The sequence below is a fragment of the Pinus tabuliformis genome, chromosome 1_1 (assembly GCF_031772625.1).
Source record: "Pinus tabuliformis cultivar Carrire ecotype Pingquan chromosome 1_1, CPIR1, whole genome shotgun sequence".
Lineage (NCBI taxonomy): Eukaryota > Viridiplantae > Streptophyta > Pinopsida > Pinales > Pinaceae > Pinus > Pinus tabuliformis.
Window position 1 is genome coordinate 816,825,637 of NC_142297.1, and position 17,225 is coordinate 816,842,861.

The following is a 17,225-nucleotide window of genomic DNA, read 5'->3' on the forward strand; positions in this document are numbered from 1 at the left end:
TCTGTGTATGCTCTTTTCCCTACGACTCTGTGCGATCTGGGCAAATCAGAAACAGAAAGGAAGGATTTTTCTCATATGTATGCTCTTTTCCCTGCGCCTTAGGGTGATCTCGGAAAATCAGAAACATTGAGGAAAATATTTAGTTTCCAGCCAAAGCTAACTTTGAGCCGCAAGGTTAATTTTTGAAAATATTTAGTTTTTCGGCTAAATCTAACTTTGAGCCATAAGGTTCGTTTTCTTTGCATGTCCGTGTTGGGTTTTGTGTTTTTTGTTTTGTAGGGAAAAAGAGCTTTCTCAAAGCAAGCACGCAACCCAAAGAACCCCCCCCCCCCCTCTCTCTCTCTCTCAAATTTTTTGTATAGATCAATTAGTTCAAAGCTATTTTAAGAGAGTAGAGGTCTTGGGTTCAAGTCTCCATTTTGTGGGGGCGGACTTTTTCATTTCCGCACATTCTCGCACTTCGTCGGCAACTTCAACAACTTTTTTTCAAAAAGCCATAACTTCTTCATCCGAAAGCCGTTTTCAGAGCCGTTTTTTTTAAACCAGCCTAATTTTTCGAGATCTATCCATTGGAAAACTTATTTTCAGCATATTTAGATTCATTTTCCATTGAAATGGAAAGTCAATACCAAGTTACCCTTGACAGCACCAACTACTTCCAATGGTTAGCTTACAATGAGGATTTACTTAGAAGTAAAGGTGTCTACAGAATAGCCTGAGGCCAAGAAAAGAAACCAAAGGATGAAAATAAGGCTGCTAAATGGGAAAATAGGCAAGATCAAGCACGTGGATTGATAGGGATGTCTATTTCTCCAGATCTTAGATTCCATATTGCAGAAATTAATACTCCTGATGAAGCAATGAAACAAATCAATAAAGTTTTTGGGATTAAAAATGAAATTAGAGCCCATCAACTTGAAAATGAGTTGCTTACATTGGACCCTAATAATTTTTCTTGCATTGAAGATTTCTTGTCCAAGTTCAAGACCCTTAGATATCTTTTGGAAGGTGTTAAAGTTAAGAAAGAAGATAGTAACCTTATCTATTCCATTCTTACAAAGTTGGGACCAGCCTACTCCGTGTTTGTTTCCACCTTCCATTCTACAAGAGAAGCCTTCATTTCTCAAGGAACAGACTACAAGTCCCCTTCCTTTGACTCTTTTTGTGATTCTTTAATAAGAGAACAAGAAAAACTCTTACACCTTGGTCTTCTTAATCTTGGAAACTCTTCCAAGAAAGCGTTAGCCGCCCAGCAACAACCAAATTTAAAGAATCCTAAGAAGTCATATCCTAAAAAGAATGGTCCTAATCCAAACAAGGGTCCTAAGCAATTTCAGCCCCAAAATGAAAAATCATTTCAACAGAATGATAAGACAAATAAAAACAAAGGGAAGAAGACTGATAGACATTGCAATTTTTGTAATCGAGATGGCCACCTAGAATCAAAATGCTTTAAGAAGATGGAAGTCTTGGAAGCAGCAATGAAGAAGCATAACATCCATTTGGGGCAATCTTCAACTTCAACTTCATCTTCAGGAATGGCACTTTTTGCATGTGGTTGTCAAGAATCTCGGTCTGGCTATGCATTAAATGGACTGGAACTGTTCATCTAGACAATGGTCAGTTTAATGATGTATTATGTGTTCCAACCTTATCATGCAACCTTCTATCTGTATATCAAATAACTCATTCAAGTGAAGGTAAAATCGTTGAATTTTCACCTCATGATGTTGTAGTCAAGGACTTAAGAGATCCTAAACATATTTTGGCTACTGGCATTGCTGATGATTCTACAAGGTTGTATAAGTTTCACAACTTTGGGTCATCAAATCTTCCCTCAGTATTTGTTGCTCATAACGATGAAGTGAGAAAACTTTGGCATCAGCGATTTGGTCACTTAAACTATCGCTCCCTTCAGCATCTATGTAAAGAAAATATGGTGACAGGTCTTCCTATGGTATCTTGCAAAGATGGTGTTTGTTCTAGATGTGTACTCGGAAAACATCATCGGGACAGTTTTGAAAAATGTGCCTCTTGGCACGCCTCAGCCCCTTTACAGCTTGTGCATAGTGATTTATGTGGTCCACATCCAGTTGTGTCATTCTCTGGCTGCAAGTATTTCTTAACTTTCATTGATGATTTCTCCAGACGCACTTGGGTATACTTCTTAAAACTCAAGAGTGAAGTATTTAACACTTTTTTGGCCTTCAAGGCCTTTGTTGAAAAACAATCTGGACATCAAATTCTTAAGTTAAGATCTGATAATGGCGGAGAATATGTTAAAAACACATTCATCAACTATTGCACTGAGAATGGAATTCAAATGCAACATAATGTTCCATATACTCCACAACAAAATGGTGTAGTTGAAAGGAAGAATCGCACCTTAAAGGAAATGGCTAATTGTATGCTACAATCTAAAGGACTTGGTCTTAGTTTTTGGGCAAAAGCAATTAACTGTGCAAATTACATAATAAATCGCACTCCTACTAAGGCTTTAAAGAATATCACTCCAGAAGAAGCATGGAGCTCAATCAAACCAGATGTAAGTCACTTTCGTGTTTTTGGAAGTGAAGCGTGGGCCCATATTCTAGATGAAAAGCATAAAGCTTTAGAACCTAAGAGTGAAAAATGTACTTTTGTTAGATATTCTGAAGATGTCAAAGGCTATAGACTTATTCCATTAAAGTCCAAAAATGTTATCATTAGAAGAGATGTAAAATTTGATGAAAATATATCGGCCTGTGAGCCTAGTCCGGCAGATGTGCCACCTCTCCCTATCTCTTCTACCTTTGAAAACATTTCTTCTTCAAATGATGAAAGTGAGGATGAAAATCCTCCCCCACCATCTCAGGATCCTCCTTCAGCTCCTGAGCTTCCAAAATGGGTTCGTGCTACTCGAGATGCAGCAGGTGATCTTGCCGGTGATCCTACAGATCAGCAACGTACACGTTCTCAGTTCGAGAGAGCCTCTTCTTTACTGGCTCAAGCTCCAGTAAATAGATTGGGAAGCAGCTATGAATGAAGAATATCATTCATTGTTGGCAAATGATACATGGGATCTTGTTCCTCTACCAAAGGGATGAAAACTTGTTAGATGCAAATGGGTTTACAGAACCAAGTATGGACCAGATGGGAAAGTTGATAAACATAAAGCTCGTCTTGTTGCTAAGGGTTTTTCACAAGTTGAAGGCATTGAATACACTAAAACCTTCTCCCCTGTTGCCAAAATGAACTCTATCCGCCTTGTTCTTTCCCTTGCTGCCTCTTTCAAATGGGAAGTCCATCAGATGGATGTTAAATCTGCCTTCTTGCATGGAGACTTGCATGAAGAAATCTATATGGAACAACCCATTGGCTTCATACAAACAGACACCTTTGAGTCAGCAATGACTGGGGGAAAAATTGGGAAGAAAACTCAAAGAAACTTTGTTGGTAGCAAGTCGCTCTTGAACATGACACTTCCACTCCGTGTCCGAGTCGGGTTGGGTTGTTTCATTCACTGGTCACATCACCATGGTCATGCCATACCATCCACATTTGGGGTTAATGCTACCAATCCATCACATCAGTTTCGCCGATATGTTCAAGAGAAGTCATCTAGAGAAGTCACCTGTGTCTCACCCACTACCATACATTATACTCCATTCTTTCATGACCGCCACCCTGAACCTTATATCACCAGATCATTTTCACCTCCATCAAAATCATTTGCTCCGTTTCGTGTCATTGATGTGGGATTCATTAAGGCCCTCCTGTGACGGATCACTTCTTGTCGACATCAGCTCATTATCCAAGAAGTTCATCTAGGAACACTCCATTCAGTACTTTGAAGCTTGCATGCCTCAATGGCAAGTTTCTCACTTCCGGCGACAGGTTTACATCAATGGCCTTCGACTGAAAGATTTTGCGTGGTGTTCGACGCCAAGTCCTTTATTCACACCACGTGAATTGTACTACAGTACCTTGAGGTTCATTGTCATTATCGGTGATTCCTCTTGCGCTTGTTAACAGTTTACATCATTGACTGGTAATCAAGCGATGTCTCTACATGTTCGACTTCAGAACATTTCTCACATGGATCGACTTGTACTTCGAGTGAAGATCATACGAGATTGAAGACCCTGGATCTAGTTTCATCCATCCGGGCTGCGATATATATTCAGGGAAATAAAAACATTAAGTGTACATCATTGCAGCACAGATAATCATCCTACCAAAAGGATGATGGCTCTATCAGAATCATCAGTCTACATTCAGACGGTTGTCTGTCCTATGTACATGAAAATGAATTTATAAAGCTGAGCATGGGAATGCCCGCCTCAGCTAGATCATGAAAATATTATGAAGATAATGTATTGTATTGTATCTTATTACAGGTCTCCTCCCAGCATTGAAAGAACTTCGGATCCTCATAATAAAGCATTTCACCCGACACCAAAAAGGTTAAAAGCCTCATACTTTAGGAGGCAACTGTTATAGACATTTTTTTTCCCTACAACTCCAAGCATGAAATGTCCATAAACCAAGGGCTCCTAAGTCCCTAAAAGTGTTGTTCTAACCCCTAAAGGAACAAGGTCAACAGATTACAGCTTCTCCCAGAAGTTCTCCACCAGAAACTGCTCAGAATTGTTCAAAACAAGATCATTGCAGCTGCTCCATTGGCTAGGTGCATTACATCTCACCTAAATACACTATGAGGGTGCATTGCATTTCAAAAGTCCCTTCTGTGGGGTGCAATGGGTGAGAAATGACAAATGGCAGTGTCATTCCGCGAGGTGGAGAAGCAATGGAAGCTTCCAGAATCTTCTCCTGTGACACTTGCCTCACTGAATTCGACCAAGGATGAGTAAGAGACCCTCAGTCTCCAAGTGGAAGCAAGAAATGACAGAGAGAAGACACTAATCAAATCACAAGCTGACTCATCCCCCTTACATATATCTATATATGGATCCCTCATCCTAGAGATCTAGAGGCTGGAATTTTGCATATTGTAAGGAATTGTTGTTGGTTTCTAGAGACAAACATCAGATTGTTGGGTGATCTAAGCTTTGTTTGAGGTGAAGAGGGGCTCCTTTGCTGGGAGGTTGATGCTGGGTCAGAACAACTGGTTGTAACTCCTCCTAGATCTTTTCTTGTTTATCAATAAAATCTATTTGAGTTTTCCTCCATGCTTTTGTGTCATTGATGCTTGTTACATTTGTATGGTCAATTTAATCTCATCCTAATTTGTTTATGAATATAGATCCATGTCTTTGTATAGTGCTATGCTTCTGTGATCTTACAGGTACTTTGTGAAGCTCGTCATGTAAGGGAGCAGTAGCTGGGGACTATCAAAGGAGAGAGGGATCGAATCAAAGGATTAGCGCAAGACAGAGGTTGGTCCTTCTATTCCTCTCTATCTATAATTCATAAAGGAAAAACATAAGTAGCTTTTCTCTGTTTGTTTCTAAGGCAGCTGTCACACCTTAGTGGGATAGAGCAGTTCTATATAGACACTTTTCCCTGTAACACTTCCCTTCCAAATCCACTGTCTCCTTTCCCGTAAATGAAACAGAAAAAATAAAAATAAATAAATAAATAAATAAATAAAAATAAATAAAATAAATAAATAAATAAAAATAAATAAATAATAATAATAATAATAATAATAATTAAATCCCAAAACTGACTTGCCAGACTGTACGAAATTAAAATTTAAATGTCAGGCGTGCATTTACAAATTCAAATTGAAACTTGTGTATGGAAACATTTGTAGCCCGAGAAATAAAATCACATTCAAAAAAATCTCAAACACACATCCTCAGGCCAAAAAATGTTTCGGCGTAGCAGTCAGTGTAAATCCGCGATTCTGAGATCATCATCATCGTCGGAAGAAGTCCAGAAGTATGCGATTTGCAAACAATAGATCCTGGTTCTGAAAACAACAATGTAGAAGCAGGTGCAAGGGTGGAGCTACCCTTCTGGTTGGCCCAGGCTCTATGCACTAGAGAAGCCATCTCGATCAATAATCCAACATTCTATAACCACAGGATTAGGAAGGAAAAGCAAGCTGATCCTGCTTGTGTCAACCTCAGAAGTCGATGCCCCTACTTCTACGAGCTAGGATGCAAACTTGCACCTTTAGTTTCAGATAGAAGTCTTGGGTCCTTTCTTCTCTACACATTGCGTGGGCATTTCAAAGACATTCTTTGCAAAGCTCATAGCATCGCTTTTTCTGCGACATCAAAATTTTTACAGCTTCTGACGAGGGAAGAAAGCCAATTGTTTGATGCAGCTTACACTTCAATTAATGCTTTCAAGAAGTGGCGACTTGAGGGCCCAAGATTGGAGAAGGCATCTGCGTGGAGGCACTAGTTTTGAAAGACCGCACGCTATTTCTGCACCAGTTTTGAAAGACCGCGTCGTTTCTTGCTTCCCAAGAATGCTAGGCTTCACCAGCAGCGTCAAGAGACTCGTATCCAGGAAAATTAGCAGAGGGACAGAGTCAGACTTCTGAAGAAATTACAGTGCGTAGTAGAGTAGGCAATGGAATGCTGGAAGTAGTGTAATACCAGAACGCCAAACACAGCGTATTGGGAGCCAAACACAATGTATTGAGAGGGAGAGTGATATGATATGGAGGCCAGTAGCGTATTGGGAGCAGCGTGAGGTTACTGCCTGAAGTTATTCATTCAGCCTTGCTTGTGCTGGTCAATCTTGTGCGTCCTCCTCTGTCTCTCAGCAGCAAACCAGTTACTGCACTATAGGGCCAAAATGCACTTTCAAGTCAAGTTCCAAATGGTCCTCTTTGAGAAGGTAGAGAGAGGAATATCGATAAGATTACAACAGAGCGCACTGTGCCATTGGTTAGTCACAATGAGGTAAAAGAATGCAATGCGGATCGACAATGAAGGTGTGTTTGGGTCGCCTGTTTCATTCCAATAGCACTACGACTCTCCAGCTCCCAAAGAAAGCGGGAGCAAGGATGGTGAACATAATATTAATAACATGCCGCAGTTAGGCAGAAGGGGTCATCCCATTGGTTCCAAAAACAAACAGAAAGAGAAGCCTGTACATTACAAAGAGAGCCATGACGCAATGATGCCTCATATTGTGCAAGTTCAACCCGGGGTTGATATAGTTTGGTCCCTACGTGGATTTTACCAAAGGCAATGGGGATCCAAATTACAATGGAGAACATAATGGGATAGTTGCTCAATCTGTTCCTCTTAGAAGCAGTCAGGTAGCTGCACCATCTTCCACACCAGCACTAGTTGGAGACCGTAGAATATCTCTAGGTCTAGGGGCAGGTATTCGATGGGTATACCAAGCGTTACCCAGATTATCAAGCATAGGGAAGATTATTACAACTGAGAAGATTCAAAATGACAGAGACATAATTAGATGAAATGGCTTGGTGCATGTAAGTAGCAGACCTAATAGACAGAGGTGGCAGCTAGAATATTGCTGAGAAAATATTCATAAGTGATGGCAGAAATGATCTGCACATAAAGGCCATAAAACAAATGGCTCAAAGTAATTATGTAGGGCAGGAATACGCCTACTCTGATACCATGTTAAACACACATGGGCAACCAAAAATAGGAAAGATAAAACATGACAGTACAATTTTTATTAACAACTGATATACATTTATAGTACATATAGTGACCGATGGGTTTCACATCCCAAGGTCTCTTGGACTCCTTTTTTCCATTTAGCTTCCACACTAACCCATTGAGGATTATGTGTCCAACAACTAGCATCACTTTCACATTCATTCATTTTTTGTGGGGTTCATTTATCATTTCTTTTCTTTTTTCTTTCTTTTTCTATTTTTTGTATTATACCCTCTTTTCATTTTTTATTTTCTTTTTTCTCTCTTTCTTGGAAATCATTTACAGAAAGCAATATTATTTACAATCTAAAATACTGAAAGTAATTATTCAATGATCATTTGATCCTATAAATTATAGGACACTAACAGTGGCTCTAGCTGGGGATGGCACTTCCTAGTGAAGTGTCAAGAACAATGTAGACTATTAGCCTTGAATGCTCATCTTCAGTATTGACTGCATCTAATTTTTTTGTTTTCTTATTTATGATCAAAAAATACCTAAAAGCTCAGGGTGTTCTCCGCAAGCTTCACCTTTTAGACATATGCGACCCACTCATAATAGTATAAAAGTAAATTGCATCGACAATGGATGTGATAAAAACACTTTCTTAGTCCTAAAAAACATAATGCTTTATCATCCTGCCATTGACAGGTCCTCCAGGTAATTCCATTCCATCTGTGATCCTCAGAAAAAATGCACAGTTACCTTGGTCAGAATCAATAATGTAAGATCCCATCCACAAGTTGTCGAAATTACCATGTTTTCCTTTTCCTCCCCTTCTGGAATCCCATTTCAGAAAATGATTATTGATCTGAAAGTCATCAACTTTAGTCCTTCAGTCAAATGTCTTCTTGATGCTAACTTGGATCAACTAAGTTCCGTTATGAACTTCTTCTCTTTCCTTATGCAAATGAATATTCCGATTTATTCTCCTCTGTAAATCATTTGGTTCCACCTCCAATTATTGCATCAAATTTAAAACGATAATTCCCAATTGAGTTGGAAAAATAGCATTTATCACATAAACTAGCTGATATGGAGACATGCCTATCGACCTTTTGGTAGTAATCTTGTCTTCCCACAATGCATTAACCATCTTGTTGTGTCATGATTTTTTATTGTCCTACAACATATTTTTAATAATGTTGACTAATATTTTATTAGAATATTCTGCTAGTCCATTTCCCTCAGGGTAATATGGAGTAGAATGTCCCAATGTTATCTGATATTTTTTGCCAAAATATACCATCCTTTTTGACCTGAAAGTTGCAACATTGTCAGTAATAATTTTCCTAAGGCATCCAAATCTTGCAAGGATACTTTTCTCCAGGAATTTTATGATGACAACATCATAAGCTTGTCTGGTAGGTATGGCTTCTATTCATTTTGTAAAGTGATCGGTGGCTGTCAAGATCCACTTGTGTTGGGTAGATGAGATAGGGTATATTTCTCTAATGAAGTCAAGGCCCCATTATTGGAGAGGGGTTTAGCAAGATATATGCCTAAATGGTAAAGGAAAAGTTTCATTTTACCTTCGAATATTTGGCATTTTTGGAATGAAGTAACATTCTTTGGGATATCAGAAAATAGGGTGGGCCAGTAAAAACTTGCCCTGAGAATCTTATTTGCAATAGTATTCCAATAAAGATGTCCACTACAGTCTCCTTCATGGAACTCTTGCATGACTTTATCAACTTCATTTTTCAACAAACAATTTAGTAAAACATCACCAACATCTTTCCAATAAATATTTTCATCCAAAATACAAAACTTAACATCTTTAAGTTTAATAAATCTAGCCTTTGTTTCAGTTAAACTGAGAGGATCTTGTAAATTATGTAGAAAATAGATAATGGTTGCATACCAGGGAGAGGTAGCAAAAGATTCTGCTACCAGTGGAGTCATCATCTCATCTAGTTCATTAAATATTTCCACAAAATTTATATTTAAAGCATGTATGCTAGATTCATCCATTAATTTTTCTAACCCTTGACTTTTGATGACTTTAGTGGGTCGGATTTCAATATCATATTCTAATATAACATCAATCCAAATACCCCTTTTCCCATCCAAATCATTTTGATTCAGTATACCTTTTACTACTGCACTTGGAACTATTATGCCCCTATACCAATAGTTGTCATATATCATGATTGACTTGGTCTAGTTCTGAAATATGTTCATACCCTTACTTTTTTCCAAGGTTTTCCATATTTGTAAAAAATAAAAAAATAAAATACTGTAAAGAGGGTATACCCTAAAAGAAAAATCAAAGGGTAAAAAGAATAAAGAAAAGGTCAAGAAAATAAAAGGAAATGAACCCCAACAAAAACAAAATACCATGAAAGTGTGCAAGTCTAAATGCCACTACTATTTAAATTATGTATAATAAAGGTTGTGTGCAACTTGTTACCTATGCCACAATCCATGGTTACCAAATAGCTTATTCTTTGTTATTCCTGTTTTCAATTTGATGTTTTAGATATAGAGAATAAAGATCTGACCAAACAGTTTAATCGTGGCAGATAAGTAGATAGGTAGAGTGAATAAAAGGATCTCATTAGTTTAATCTGAGCCCTTGGATGTAATAAGTGTAGATTTAGATAGATATTACTATGTAAAAGAAAAGAAAGTTTGAAAAGGGTTTTCCAGTCTAAGTGCACCCTAATAAAGAAGTGAAAATGCTAGGATAAAGTAGGTAGGGTAAGTAGATGATGGTTGTAGAATAAATGTGTGGTGAATGATTAAGTTTAATTCTTAAATCTTTTACTTTCATCACTTGGACAAAGCGCAACTCACATTGGAGACAGCACATCAAGGAAAAAAAGTCAACTTAATTAACTCCCTTACTCCATTTTCCGTAAAAATTCACTAATTTCCCTTAAGTGCTAAAGGTACCTAAACAAGTTAGAGGGGCTCAGAGCATTTCTTTGACTTTTGGAGGGACCGGACCCTCGGCCCAATAATTTGAAATACCTAAAGTACTTAAATCCCCTTCATCAACAATTACCCCTCCATAAAGTCACTCATTCCCTTTATAAAGCTTTTCCTAAGTGAAATCCTATTTTACTTAGGGAAATTAAAACATTCTCCATATAAACCCTCATATTCACTTAGCCTAAGTCTTAAATGTGTATGATGAAAATGCTTTCAGAAACATTTTAACTTAGCGTGCATTCATATCTTACAAAATCATATTAACCGCTAATTAATATTATTATTTAACTCCCAAAAATAAACTACCCCTTACCCGTATTATTATTACAAACCCAATAAATATGTATCCCGCCCCGTGGTTGAAAAATAACCTTAATAACACTGATAATTGGGATTAATTAGTCAATCCGTGACTAATTAAGAAACCCGACCCCCACCACGCTAATAAAAGGATTAATTAATCCTCACGATTAATTAATAACTCCAACCAATCACATCGCCCCCGATGTAATTAAAATCTTTTAATTAAGTCAGGCCCTTGCCATTAAATGCCAGTCACTTCCCAATCCCCGATCACTGTCCGATCACATCTCTCAGATCTGACGGCCATTGCTCATATCGCACGGGCCTTTTGGTCAGACGTTATACGCATGATATGAGCGGTTTTCTCAAATAGTGCTGATGCTACGTGTCAATCGACTAGTGGAATCGCGCGGCCCTCCTTCAATACCGCCCACCTCCCATAAGCGGTGTGATGAAACCTGCATACCGCTTTCTGCAAATGACAAAACGTCACATCATTAAGTTGACGTCACCTGTCCGTGTCACAAACCTGCCAAAAAATTGACTTTGCATAAAAAACAAAGTATAATCCATTTTCGCCCTTTATCCTGAACAACCCATGCATGCAGTCAGTACATAGAAATCAACCAGCTTGTACCCAAACCATCAACTACCCTGAAAGTTTCTGCCCAACACCACTCCAGTCTACTGTATGCTTCCAGTCAACGAGTTCACCATTTACCAGTTTTCTCCCAGAAACCCTGTTAAATACAAAAACTCCTCTGCAATTACGTTTAAACCCAAAAATTCTAGTGTAATTTAGTTGCAAGGCTTAAAATCAAAGACTCCCACGACCTCTGTTTCACTTATTTTCAATCAAAAGAGCCCCATTTTCATTTTTGAATCCACAAGAACTAGAAATGGAAACCCCCATGGCCCTTAATGTAGCTCCAGTCAATGCTCCCCATAGAGACTTGGATTACCTTCCCTTAGCAGATAAAGACTTCCAAATAAAGGACCTTGAACCTGATAAATGCCCCTAGAAAGTATATTCTCAATGCTGAGACAATTAAATAAACAATTTATATACCATAGGACTTTGGGAATCAAATATCCCAAAGTACCTATTCCCTTCTGTGCACATTTTCCCAGACATTATCTACCAATTCCATGCCAATTATAACCCTAACCTCAGAGCTGTAATGTCCCCCGACCAGTCAGTCCTATTTACCATTACTACTGATTCAATTAATGAAATGATACAGCTTCAGCCCACCCAGAACCTCACCCCCATTTCCATTGGAGAATTACTAGAAAAATCCACCAAAATGTCTAGTTCTGAACTCAGTTGTATTTTCCATACTTTCATGGATAAGGATCATATACCCAAAAATCCTCCTCCCTACCTAACATGTTTCTTCACTGATATAAGCAAAGATATTGTTAATATGATTATTGCCATTATGGGTTTCAATACTACTGAGTTTGTTGATGAATTGACCCTAGTTCTAATGTCTATCTTCACCCCTGGATAGCCTCCTACTATCAAATATGACTATGTTGCATTCATTGTTGAAAAAATCCATGACCAATTCATGAGGCTGGAAAATGAGAGAATGTTTAAATATTTTAAAGTCATATATCACCTCTTCCTTTACTATGAATTTGACAAGTTCCCTTTCTCTGTGCATAAGCTTGAAACAAAAGGTAGCCTTAGGTCAATCATTTTTTGGACCTCTATTTTTCACTACTCATCGTCTTCTCCCTATTCATATATTTATTTCATTGATCAGTTTGTCCATCCTATAACTACCATGTTGACAGGGAGTTCTCCCCCTAGAATTAGTGATGATATCAAAAGAATCCTTCAGTTGTCAAAGCAGTATAGGATAGGTGACTAGTACTTATACCAGAATCATACTGAGATCAAAGTCTATGGGTGTGAACTTCCTCTCTACAAATTACCAAAGTATGTCCCCATGAGATTATTTTCCCTGGAGTACTATAGGCAACTAATCAACTCTGATCAAATCCATTTCATGAAAGCGAAGAAGAAAGCCCAGCTGAGGACCAAATACCACTTAGGCCCATTTTTGTGCAACAACAGAAAATCATGGCAAGAAGCAGAAGAAATCATAGAGAGGAAGATTCATGTAGAGAAGAGCTTTGCTTGGACATATGATCCTCACAGTTTCATTTATGTTAGAAGGATAAAATACAAGTTATCACCCTACATCCATCACAACATTCCTGAAATAGAAATATGCTAATATGAATGAATGGAGGGAAGGGATATTGGTAGAACAAGATAGTGATAAAGTTGAAGTTGAAAATGTGATGAAATATTTGGAGAAGAGACTTGATTTGGACTCCTTTGTACAAGTACATGAAAAGTATTCCCAAAGGCTAGTTCAAGAAGCCAGTGCTCCCATAGTCGAGCCTTCACAAAAGCAAACTCAGGAAACAAGTCCATCTACATCAAAACAACCATCCACAACAAAACAGCCAGAGAAATCAAAGCAACAGCCTGAAATGTCTGTAGAGTTAGATCCACCACAGCCACACCCAACTCAGACTAATATGGGAAATCCTCCAGTGCTATAGACTCCTCTAAATGACGAAAGAAACCTAAAAAGAGATAGGGAAGTAGCTACCCCTCCAAGCATACCAACATATGAACCCTTTTCTAAGAGGCAAAGAATGCATCCATATTCAAAGGAGGAATTCATTGGAGAAACTATAGAGAGCATGAGAAAGGAATGGACGGACAGCTTTCAAACATTCTCAATAGGTGGAACACCTTCAAGTTCACAAAGGCAAGAGCTAGAAAGGCAACAGAGCATAGAAGTTTCATCTCTCAGGTCTTCTTCTGAGAAAATTATAGACATAAAGGCGAAGTTTAAAGAAATAAAGACAAGGAATGAGCAACTAAAGGCCCAAGCCTATGCTCAGTATTTAAAGATATCCCCTACAAACCAGACTAGATTGATGTCAGCCTTTGAAATCAAAGAAGGAAAAATGAAAATGAGTTTCTTGAAGCACACAGTGTTGCAACCAAAATCCTTGGTAGATTATCTCAAAACTGACTTTGAAGTCATGGCTTAAGACATCCACCCTATCGACCAGATTAAACTACACAAGAAAATAGGTGAGATGGTCTATTCAACATGAACCAACAAAGCAATGATGGCTCATAGATTGAAAAAATCACTAAACAACACTACAACCCAATTACAACTGGAGAAAGCCTCCTCACAAGAAAAATATAACAAATAAAATCACTGGAAGATTTAGTAATTGAGTTGAGTCATAACCCAAAAGATGTTAAGGAAACAGAAAGATTAATTAAGGAAAATAATGAAGACATAGCTGCACTTAGAAAATAGTTGAAGTTGCCACAACTTATTCACCCTCAGAATTCTGAAGTGATAGAGAAGAAAAATGAAGAAGAACTTATGGACTTGGTCCTTAAGTTAAATGAGAAATTAAAGGAAACAGAGCAGGAATTGGAGAAGGAAATTCAGTCAAGGTAGAGTGAGTCGACCACATAGCCTCAAACGGTAGTGCCAGTACTCTCAACAACAGTCCCCTCTACATTGGCAACTGTTTTAGCACCAAAAATTCCTTTGGCAACAGCTGCACCCATGGAAGCAAAAGGTACGTCACAGGCAGGTACACCAACACAGAGCACAAAGGACTTGATTAAGTCAATCGAACAAATGAAACTCCAATTGATAGAGCTACAGAAAGTAGAAGATAAATTCACTACCTTGGAGCAAAAATATGATATATCAAAGATCAATTATGCAGAAGAGATAAGGAAAAACAAAGGCATGGCACAACAAATTAAAGCATTGGAAAAGGACCTAACATTTTACAGACCTTTAACAGAGATCAGGAGGATATTATGGACCAATATCATTGATTACATCAATGATATTTGGTCATCAATTCAAATTATTTTTGAACAGACTGATTTAGTAAAGCTTGCTCTTGAAGAAATTGAGAAGACTAGAGAAGAACTAGGCATGAAACCTGAGGAAGCCATCAAATTAATCAACTTTCTAAACAGTAAAAATAGGCAACAGTTAGAACAATTAGACATTCAGGATAGGACTACTACCATCCTCAAAATAAAGAAAGTGTTGACCAAAAGGAATCTGATGCAAGGCCTAGAACATAGATGTCAAAGCATGCAGCAAGATATAGATGAGTTCATGAAGAAATTTGACATCTTAAGGATGAAAGGACTCCCCAGTCCTTTATTCATCAATTATAAGCTAATTGTTCAGATTAATTACATTAACATATTACATCAGCAGGCTGACTGTCAGGCTAGTTCTTCTTCAGCCAAGTCATTACCAACAGGAAAAGTGTTGTACGATGGTTTAGAGAACCTCTTTTTCATTGAACATGAAGTAAAACACTTCTTCCCTGTACAGCCCAGTTTTGTAAAATATACTAAAGCATATGAAATTTATAGGAAGCTGACAAAAACAAGAATACCAAAGGATGATTGGTGGTCCAACATGATTGACATCCTATAAATTACCATGGTAAACAGCAAGGGAAATAGAAATATTTACCACAGTAAATTTTGGTAAAAAGGAATAATACTGGTGAACAGGTAAAGAGTATCAGTTACAGGTGAAAGAGTATCAATTAAAAATATCAAATCAGATGTCCAGCACAGAGTTACTAAGACAACAACAAGATGCAAATTCATAGAGCATGCCTCCAGCTCCTTCAACAAAAACAGGGACAACAAAAATTGGTTCATTATCTATCACTATATTTGAGACCATCTGTCTCTATATTTGTGTAAATAGATATTTTATTTTCCTAGAATAAATCTCATTTAGTTATGAGATATTTTGATGTAAATTTTGTATAAATACTTCTTTATTCGAAGTATTAGGGGTGGATTCTACAACATTTCTATAGACATTTTCTTCTGGAATTGAAATGCTTTTGTACCAACGTTCGTATGGCTTGCTGGATCAAGCAATAAAGCTAAGGCAGATTACAGGATACTTGTGTCAAACATAAATCAAATAAGTATTCTATATCTCTTTTGTTTTACTATTTCCCTTCTGGTTATTAATAATCACATGTGTTTTCATGAAATTTCAATGATAAACGAAATAATGATATTTCAAAATTTGCTTTGTTGCAATCTGTTTTAAAAGGTTTATCTTTCTTAATGTTTTCTTCTTGACTATCATAGTTATGGAATTCTTAAATGCTCCCTTTCTTTCATAGTTTATCACAGTGACCCATTTAACAAAGAATACTTAATTTCTCCTTGTTAATGAGTACCCTCTATTCTGCATATTAAACCTGTTAAAAGATTCTTCATTGCCCTTTCTCCCTGTTTATTACCATTTCATCCATCCATCTGACTTGGCATTTGCCTTTTGTTTTACTACCTTTCCCTGTGAGTTTTTCCTTTGGTAATTTGTTCTGATCTAGCTGAGCCATCACTCGATTTGACTCCATAGCCCACTGGCTTGAAGGCCTTATTCTATCCATCTGTTACCAGAATTCCACCACCTAACCAAAATCCCCTACAAGCTTTTATAAATAGCCTAATATCCCATAAAACAAAGCTAAATCATAAAGAGAGAGCCCTCTCCGAGTATAGATTGGCTAGAATCTGTACTTGAAATATTAGTTTGTTGTTACCTCGAAGTGTCCCTTCTTTTGATAACTTCTAAGGGAAAATCTGAGTGATAACATAGTGGTGACCATACTGGGGAATAAACATTCCTCAGTCAAAAAAAATCTTTAAGAAACACAAAGTTTGATTCTAAGCATCTTAAAGAATTCATAGAAGTTATTTTGATATCTTTTAAGAAAACAAAAAGAAAAACCTGAAATCTAGCTTCAGAAAGAACTCAGTACACTAGAGCTAATCCTGACCCTAATCCACCCCCAGTGTTTGAGAACCCCAATCTGATCCCCAGAATCATTAGAAGACAAGAAAGCTCTGTTAGCCTTGGACACATATTCTGATCCCAATCATGTCCTGTCAAGTGGCTTTACCTAGAAGACCTTTTTTTAGATGAGTACTTTGAAACCTCTTTGTTTCGAACTTCATCCGACTCTGAATTAATAGACCTAGTCCAAGACCCAAAATTCATCATAGAACTCGATATCCAAAGAGCTAATTTGTCAATTGACTAAGATTTGCAAAACTCATCTCAATCTGATCTTACCACTGAAGAAATCTCTAATCCTTCTATAGTTACTTCTTTTTCCACTAGCTCATCATCATTCTCTCATCTCTCTCAACCTCAAACCACTCCACAGTTGACTATAACCCCTAGTTCACCATCCAAAACTCAAACATCAACTGTTACCCCAACTCTAGCCTTTGTTTCAACACTACCAATAGCAATGGCC